A 9,912-nucleotide genomic window follows, 5' to 3' on the forward strand; every position below is an offset into this window, starting at 1 on the left:
TAATGTAACTTGCACAAAGGATCCAACTGGTAATGTAGCTTGCACAAAGGATCCAACTGATAATGCAGCTTGCACAAAGGATCCAACTGGTAATGCAGCTTGCACAAAGGATCCAACTGATAATGCAGCTTGCACAAAGGATCCAACTGATAATGTAGCTTGCACAAAGGATCCAACTGGTAATGCAGCTTGCACAAAGGATCCAACTGATAATGTAGCTTGCACAAAGGATCCAACTGATAATGTAGCTTGCACAAAGGATCCAACTGATAATGTAGCTTGCACAAAGGATCCAACTGATAATGTAGCTTGCACAAAGGATCCAACTGGTAATGTAGCTTGCACAAAGGATCCAACTGGTAATGTAGCTTGCACAAAGGATCCAACTAATAATGTAGCTTGCACAAAGGATCCAACTGGTAATGTAGCTTGCACAAAGGATCCAACTGATAATGTAGCTTGCACAAAGGATCCAACTGGTAATGTAGCTTGCACAAAGGATCCAACTGGTAATGTAGCTTGCACAAAGGATCCAACTGATAATGTAGCTTGCACAAAGGATCCAACTGATAATGTAGCTTGCACAAAGGATCCAACTGATAATGTAGCTTGCACAAAGGATCCAACTGGTAATGTAGCTTGCACAAAGGATCTAACTGATAATGTAGCTTGCACAAAGGATCCAACTGATAATGTAGCTTGCACAAAGGATCCAACTGATAATGTAGCTTGCACAAAGGATCCAACTGATAATGTAGCTTGCACAAAGGATCCAACTGGTAATGTAGCTTGCACAAAGGATCCAACTGATAATGTAGCTTGCACAAAGGATCCAACTGATAATGTAGCTTGCACAAAGGATCCAACTGATAATGTAGCTTGCACAAGGGATCCAACTGATAATGTAGCTTGCACAAAGGATCCAACTGGTAATGTAGCTTGCACAAAGGATCCAACTGGTAATGTAGCTTGCACAAAGGATCCAACTGATAATGTAGCTTGCACAAAGGATCCAACTGATAATGTAGCTTGCACAAAGGATCCAACTGATAATGTAGCTTGCACAAAGGATCCAACTGATAATGTAGCTTGCACAAAGGATCCAACTGGTAATGTAGCTTGCACAAAGGATCCAACTGATAATGTAGCTTGCACAAAGGATCCAACTGGTAATGTAGCTTGCACAAAGGATCCAACTGATAATGTAGCTTGCACAAAGGATCCAACTGATAATGTAGCTTGCACAAAGGATCCAACTGATAATGTAGCTTGCACAAAGGATCCAACTGGTAATGTAGCTTGCACAAAGGATCCAACTGATAATGTAGCTTGCACAAAGGATCCAACTGGTAATGTAGCTTGCACAAAGGATCCAACTGATAATGTAGCTTGCACAAAGGATCCAACTGATAATGTAGCTTGCACAAAGGATCCAACTGATAATGTAGCTTGCACAAAGGATCCAACTGGTAATGTAGCTTGCACAAAGGATTCAACTGATAATGTAGCTTGCACAAAGGATCCAACTGGTAATGTAGCTTGCACAAAGGATCCAACTGATAATGTAGCTTGCACAAAAGATCCAACTGATAATGTAGCTTGCACAAAGGATCCAACTGGTAATGCAGCTTGCACAAAGGATCCAACTGATAATGTAGCTTGCACAAAGGATCCAAATGATAATGTAGCTTGCACAAAGGATCCAACTGATAATGTAGCTTGCACAAAGGATCCAACTGGTAACGTGTCAAGCACGAAGGATCCAGCTGATAAAGTATCAAGCACGAAGGATCCAGGTGATAAATAAATAAGAACAGAGTTCAATTTGTTCGACCACTTTATTAGCGTGGAACGACAATAATCAAACAAGTATTGAACAGGTTGAAACACCCACAACATCCCTGGCTCCGGGTCAGGCTGCGCATGCGCACTGGCACAGGGGACCGTCGATATGTGGAATTACCGTAAAGTACAATGTTCTCTATCTCCCTCCGAGTCTTTATTATGTTAATAGATAAAGGCTGAGAAAATATTAAGTTTAATGAATGAACAAAAGTTTATATCGCCCATCGTGTGACTATTCCATGGAGTAGTCCTTGTGCCAGGCAGGCACGCTGGTCGCTCTGGTGGATCGGCGTTGACCTATCGCTGGTGCTGGTGGTGTCACATCGGGCCCCAGTGGGGATGGGGCTCTCGGGGTTTCAGGGGCCGATGGTGGCGTCTGAAGGATCGCGCGCCTCGGTGTGCCTCGTCCTGGTGCTGCTGGCGTGTCTAAAACGGGTGTCGTCTTGCGCTGGGGTGTGCATACTGACGTCAGTGCCGGCGTGGGCCCCGTTGGCGTCGCAGATGTCACGGGTTCGCTGTCGAGGTCAGGCAGTTGCGGTGTTACAACGGGTGCAGGTACAGTGATGCGGGTTGCTCGATCATCATAGATAGACCGGGGTGGCAGCTGGTCATTGCGAACTGGGCTAAACTTGCGCAGGAATTTCCTGTTCAAGTGTGACTCTGCCCGAGCCATCGATCTTGATCACGTATTGGTCGTGTTGGCGTACCTCCACGATACTGCCTGTCTTGTCCCATTTTTTTGGGTGGAATCCTGTCTGGTTCTGTACGCGGACTTGGTCCCCTACAGCAAGTGGCGGAAGGCGTTTGGTGTGTTCTGCCCAGGTGTCGGCTGTGCGGATATGACGTTTGCGGAGGGCCTCCTCCCTCGCTTTCAGGGTCTCATGCCAAGTGTCGTGCGGTCTGTACTTCCCGGGGATAATTGGGATGAAATCGCGTATCGGGTGGCCGAAGACACACATTGCCGGGGAGATCTTCGTGTCAGGGTCAGGCGTGTTACGATATTGTAGTATCGCTCTCTGCACAGCGTCAGTGTCAAGTTCTCCCTGCGGGCTGGTGTTGTCCGTGATAAGTCGTTTCATTGTCTTAACTCCAATCTCCGCGCGACAGTTGCTGTGAGGGAAGGCCACCGATGACAAGCGGTGGTGTACGCCCCATCTGTGCAGGAATGACCTGGTCTCGGTGGAGGTGAACTCCGGTCCCCCATCCGACGCGAGCTCTTCTGGTGTCCCGTACGTCACGAAGGCGCGACGTAAGTGGTTTATGAGTCCGGCGGCGCCACCCGTCGACTTTGAGATGATCGGCCAGTTCGAGTATCTGTCCACTGTCACAAGGTAGTGTGCACCCCTGTGTACAAAGAAGTCCGAGCACACTGCCTGAAAGGGGTAAACGACCGGAATAGGTGGAGTTGGTGGCGCTCCAGGCTGTGATGGTGCCATCCGGTGGCAGTGTTCGCAGTTTTTCCGAGTGGCGCTGATGTCGGCCGACATGCCTGGCCAGAATACAGAGGATTCTGCGCGGGCGGTCATCATTGATACGCCCTGGTGGGCAGCGTGTAGGGTGCTCAGCACATCGCCGCGGAGTGAGGGTGGTATGACTACTCGGTCCTTGTATAGGATCACTCCATCTGTCGATGTAATGTTCTCGCGGTACTGGTGATAGTCGCGAATTGTCTCTGGCATCTCGATTTTTGAGTCGGGGATGCCGTTCATTGTCATTCCCTCCAATATGTGCATATCGCCATCGCTGCTGGTGGCTTCCCTGACGCGATCCCATGTTACTGATCGCAATGATTCGAGGCCCGCGGCACACCATGCCAGGTTGTCCTCGACGTCGTCGTCATACTCCGGCTCAGTTTGGCGTAGGAGGGACAGGACGTCGGTGTGCGTGCTTGGTTGGAAGTGGGTCGCTATGGTGGCATTGTCATCTGGAAGGTTCATGAGTGGAGGTCGCGTGGTGCCAACTGGCCTGCGCGACATGGCATCTGCCGCCTTGTTCTTCATGCCCGGGATATGTATGATGCGGAAGCGATAACGCAGGGTCTTCTCCTTGAGGTTCCTGAGGCGGGCTGTGGGTATGTCGTCAAGTGCTCTGTCCGAAAGGAGTTTCAGCAGTGGTTTGTGGTCTACCGCAACGATCAGGTTCTCGCAGCCCAGTACGAAGTAGCGCGCTTTGTCCAAGGCGTCCGCGACTGCGAGAGCCTCGCCCTCTATGGGCGCGTATCTGGATTCTGCCGCGTGTGTAAATCTGCTGCCGACCAGGGTTATTTTCCATCCATCAGTGCAGCAGAATGGTCTAACTGGCACGCATCGGCAGTGCTTTTGAAGCAACCAGAATCCGATTCCCTCCTTCGACCAGTCCGTGGCGATGCATGTTGGCTTAGTTTTGTCAAATATGCGGACACCGTGTTCGATTTCTTGTACGATCACGTCTTTCGACTCGCGGAATATGTCCTCTAACTCCATGGACCACTGGAAGCGTTCTCCACTTTTCAGGAGCTTCCGGAATGGCTGCATTCGTTCGGCCATACTAAAGGCGTATGCCACCTGGTTGACAAGCCCGAACCACGATCTGACGTCGGTGATGTTACGCGGTTGTGGGAAATCGTGGATTGCTTCCAGGTAGCGGCTGCACGGTCGCACGTCGGTCATGGTGATGGTGAAGCCCGCGAAGTCCACCGTGGGTGCGCTGAAGACAAACTTCTCCGGGTTGAGGATGATTCCATTCCGGCCGCATATATCCAGCCATTGGACCGCCTGGAAGTAGCTCCCCTCAATCGTGTCTGACCATAGGAGCGTGTCATCTACGCACTTGGTCTTGTTACCAATGTCCGCGACGATCTCATCGTATCGTCGTGAGTAACCGTCCCCCGATGCCATATACCCTTGTGGGGCAGATAGGTACCGGTAGCGCCCCATGGAGTGATGAAGGTCGTCTTGTGGCGGTCGTCCTCGTGTAGGCGGACGCTATGGTAACCGTTCCATGCGTCGAATACTGTCTTGCGCTTCCCGTTAGGTACGCGTCTCGCCTGGTGGAACGGGGATTGGGTGTGGTGGGTCTCGCGGAACGCATGCTTGTTCAAGGCCTGAAAGTCGACGGTGCGTCGCGGCTTGCCATTCTTTTTCGCGCAAATTACCATGCGGTGACACCATGTCACCGGCGTGCCGACGGGTACTTCCTCCAACACGCCGAGCCGAACGTCCTGGTCGAGGCCTGCTTTTACCTCATCTTGCCAATGTATGGCCACGGAGATGGGAGTGTGATGGGCAACCGGTGTCGCGTTCTCACTGAGCATAAGACGTAGTGGCGGGCCGGTCATTCTCGGTAGTGGCTGGTGTGGGCACGTGTTGAATGTGCTCTGAGCATACATCCTGAGTAAATGTGACTGTAGTGCCTCTCTGTTGGCCTCGGTCGCTGGCATGGGGAGTGCGGTCGGCTTGGTCGGCGGCTCCGCGCGTCGCGGGCAGTCGCACAATTCCGAGGTTGTCAGATTCACCTCTCCGAGTGTCGGGAATCTGTCCGAGATCATTCCCAGGTCCATGCAGGCCGCGCGGGAGAGGAAGATGCGGTCTGAAGAGTCCGTCACATATGCGATTTGGCGCGTCTCCAATCTCCGAGCGTCATCACTGTTACCGGCGAATCTGACTACCACGGCTCCGAGGATACGAATTCCTCTGTTGTTTGCGGCCTTCATGGTCATGGATACAGGTATGAGGTCCTCGGTACTCAGGCCCATTTGTTGGACGACTTTAATGCCGATCAGGCAGCTCTGGCACCCCGTGTCTGCCATAGCGGGTAGGGTTACCGCGCGGGTGTGTTTCAGGAGGTTAAAACCCAGCGCTTTGTAATCCTCGCGCTTGTTGGTGAGAGTGAGGTTGACGTATGGCTGCGGGTCGGATATGCGTTTCATCCACTTATCGCACATATCATCGTACAGGTGGTGAGCGAGGGCAAGCGTGCGCATTTCGTCCTCTGTGCTGGCCATGGTGACCGTGCATAGCTCGACGAAGGCTGCCGTCTGCTCGTCGTACATCCCGTCGGTCTCCTTAGATGGGGGTCTTGCCGATCGGCCGCCCAGGCACGCCTTGTCGAGGTGATTCTGGCGGTCACACTTCCGGCACTTTTTACCGTATCCGGGGCACTCGGCGCGTCTGGCGCGCCATTGAGGCGTTTTGCCGTGGCCCACCTCGCCGCAGTAGATGCATACTCCTTCGGGCTTGGCCTTCCGTTTTTCCGGCCTGGCTCCTACTCTGGCGCGGACGTCCTGTCGCTTTCCCCGCCGATACGAACTACTGATCGAGTCCGTGCTCTGAGTGTCAAGCAGGCGCGATGCCGAGCGTTTTCCAGACTCTTTGGCCTCGATATACTCTATCATGTCCTTTAATGGCATGTCCTGGTTCTTCTCACCGAGTAGGTCAAGTTGTATTGCTTGGTCCGCGATGCCACGGGCAACCACGTTGCGCAATATCTCTTCGGTGAAGTCGTTGACCTGATCGCACCCCGCCTTGGTGCACTTCATTTCATACTTGCACGTGTCCGCCTGCCCTTTGATGCGGGCGTGGAACGACCGGACGGGCTCCTCGTGTCCCTGCCGCATGTTAGACAGGGCCACTCGAGCTACCATCGTGTTCTCCGTCCGGACGGCGAGCGCCTTCATGGCGGCGAGGACGTCTTCTTCATCGCTGCCCACGAGGCTCCGACCCGCCGCGCGAGTGAGGTCCTTTCTCAGCTCCTCCTCACAGCACTCCAGTAGCTGCGCGACTATGTCCGGTCCGACAAGCTTAGTACCTGTTTTGTATTCGCCCCAGCGGGTTATGAAGTACGACCAGGCCTCGCCCGTTCCGGCCAGTGCTATGGAGGGACGCTTGAGTTTCTCCATCTTGGCATTCGAGCTCGCCGCCCTGGGGGCGGCGACGTGCACAGTGGCGTGTATACTCAACATGGCGGCCACCACTGCCGCCTCTGTGTGTGTAGCCATATAGTCACAACCCTCGATCGGGCACTCTGCTTCCACCGGCGCCATAGGAACAGTTATTCTGGAGTAAACGTTCTATTTTCGGTGATGCACACGTGTGTACAGTGTCCTGGGGGCGAAGATTGGGTACAGGACCCGAGAAATCCAAACTCACTGTCGACGTTCTCGTGGTCCGTTTTCACCCAGTCGCGTCCTCCTCAGCACCGACGATCTTTACTCGACTGCATCAACTTGTTTGATTATAAATAAGAACAGAGTTCAATTTGTTCGACCACTTTATTAGCGTGGAACGACAATAATCAAACAAGTATTGAACAGGTTGAAACACCCACAACATCCCTGGCTCCGGGTCAGGCTGCGCATGCGCACTGGCACAGGGGACCGTCGATATGTGGAATTACCGTAAAGTACAATGTTCTCTAATAAAGTATCAAGCACGAAGGATCCAGGTGATGAACTATCAAGCACGAAGGATCCAGGTGATAAAGTATTAAGCACGAAGGTTCCAGGTGATAACGTATTTTTCTATGTCTGAACACTCTAAAGATGTATTACATGGCGGCATTACTTGTATGGAAAATATAAATTCAACTTTAAACTGACCTTGACATGAAATTTTTTGCACGTTTTGCATATTCTGTTAAACGTCTCAATCACTGATTAGTAAAATCCACTGTTGATGCAAGATCCTTTTCCATACTGAGCAATGCTGGCCCAGAAAGCCGTTCTCCAGTCATTGTGGAGCAAAGATGGCTCTTCATCAGTTCGACCCTGCTGAATGGTCGCTCAGCTCTAGCTGTAGCTGAAGAAGTTGGTCGTGTCACTACGATGAGTCCGTGCGATGCGATACAGTCTTGTAAAATTGGCAGAAGTGCACTCCAACATGTTCTTGATTATTAATTTCAAAATTCCCTGTGTATTTGTTGTTTCAATACCATTGGTCTCGCTCCCTTGCTGGTACAGTGTTCAGCTTTTGTATTCAGCCAGGAGTTGGTCCACTTTTGCTGCGACGAAGGGTAAGGCCAGAAAAGACTTCACTTTTATCCACGGCAGATCAATTACCATTTAAGAAATTTTATTTCTCACTTGCGGGGACCCGCGGAACATCCTCCCAATGCAAAATGTGACTTCAAGTCCTCAACCCTTCCTCCCAAACCCCAAGTCCTCACCCTCCCCCTTCCAACCCGAAGGTGTGAATCCCTTCCAAACTCCTTCAACCTCCTGCGTAACCTCCGCAGAAACAAACCCTGTTTTAGAGAATGCCACATAGTTATTCGGGTGGTGTATAGACAACAGACCCTTGATTGATGAGGCCCATCTTCACAAGGCCTGTGCTGCCTATCGGCTCAAAATCCTTACAACTGTCGCTTTGAACATCTTGCACTGAAGGGAAAACTTATAGGGATGGCATGGCGATTGTGAATATGACAACTCCAAAGATATCTTTGACTTCACACACCAGGAAGCACCAGCATGGCGGTCGTATCATTTTTCAGGTTGAAACAGTGCGTGGCATCAGACGAACTGTCCGGCCAATGTGTGGAACGGATTGTTACACACGACGACGGACAGACGAACAAGCGTATTATTATGTAGATTTGTTTTTAATGTTAGGGCCGAACGACACATGCGTGTATATTCCACAACAGCTTAGATCTACATCTTGGTCAAACTTGTACAACAAAAGCTCTGTTAATAAATCTTAAAACCTGAGTTCGGCGTTGCCTTGCTTCTTCCAAACTACTCTGTCACAACTTTTTTGGTGAGTCACTTGTTTTGATGACCTCCGTGATCGTTGATGCGCACACGCACGCGCACACGCACGCACCTTGTGCTTCGTACTTTGTTTTCTGCATGACACGTCATGGAAATGGAGATGTGCATGTGTAACTTGTTGGATGTTTTATATTGACCAAATACCGAAACATTCTTAGCTTTAGATGACACATAACCGAGGGATTTAAAAAAAACACAACCATTAAGTCGTGATTTGAGTCACAAAATTATATGTTCATTGAAACGTTTGTAACGTTTATGAACATTTCTTCCTTATTCACTCGGAATATGTCTTTCAATCCTGACAAATTTCACACTCTCACTATCTCTCTCTGAAAGAAATCTGGTGAAAACAACTTAACAATCCTCTTGAGAAGCCTGGTGTTGGTTTAGCGGTTAGGGTGGCAGCTTGGGATCCTAGGGTCCTGAGTTCAAGCCCCAATCCTCTTGAGAAGCCTGGTGTTGGTTTAGCGGTTAGGGTGGCGGCTTGGGATCCTAGGGTCCTGAGTTCAAGCCCCAATCCTCTTGAGAAGCTTGGTGTTGGCTTAGCAGTTCGGGTGGCGGCTTGGGATCCTCGGGTCCTGAGTTCAAGCCCCAATCCTCTTGAGATGCCTGGTGTTGGTTTAGTGGTTAGGGTGGTGGCTTGGGATCCGAGGGTCCTGAGTTCAAGCCCCAATCCTCTTGAGATGCCTGGTGTTGGTTTAGCGGTTAGGGTAGTGGCTTGGGATCCTAGGGTCCTGAGTTCAAGCCCCAATCCTCTTGAGATGCCTGGTGTTGGCTTAGCAGTTAGGGTGGTGGCTTGGGATCCTAGGATCCTGAGTTCAAGCCCCGTCGGCCGCTGAATTAATACACCAGGGGGTTGACTCAGCCTGTCATCCTTCCGAGGTCGGCGAAATGAGTACCAGTGTACTGGTAGAGGGGCACTGCATCAGCGGCTTAGCCGCGCCTCTAACCAATGATGCAACCAGCAGCCGAAAGGCTGTACATGATTGGTACTGCCAACTATCATCTTTCTTGGGCAAACCACATTTCAAAGTTGGCTTTCAAAACCAGCTGCCAACTGAGCAACCTCCGTCGTAAAAATTACTTCCTTGGCATACCTGAACTCCTATTCACCAACAAGGCTTTCATCCACAGCTTGATGAAGGACTGCTCTCCCGTCTGGGTTGACTCCCCATGCCTCGCATCCTGCTCAGCTAGACACCATGAAAACCAAGGCCTTCAACATTATTGGAATTTACCGTGATGAGGCTGAGTCTATGGGTCTGTCACAAAGTCATCGCAGACAGGTTGGTGGTCTCTGTCTGCTACCGCCTCCT

The sequence above is a fragment of the Eptatretus burgeri genome, chromosome 17, assembly GCF_056783735.1.
Source record: "Eptatretus burgeri isolate ZD-2024b chromosome 17, Ebu_testis_v1, whole genome shotgun sequence".
Lineage (NCBI taxonomy): Eukaryota > Metazoa > Chordata > Myxini > Myxiniformes > Myxinidae > Eptatretus > Eptatretus burgeri.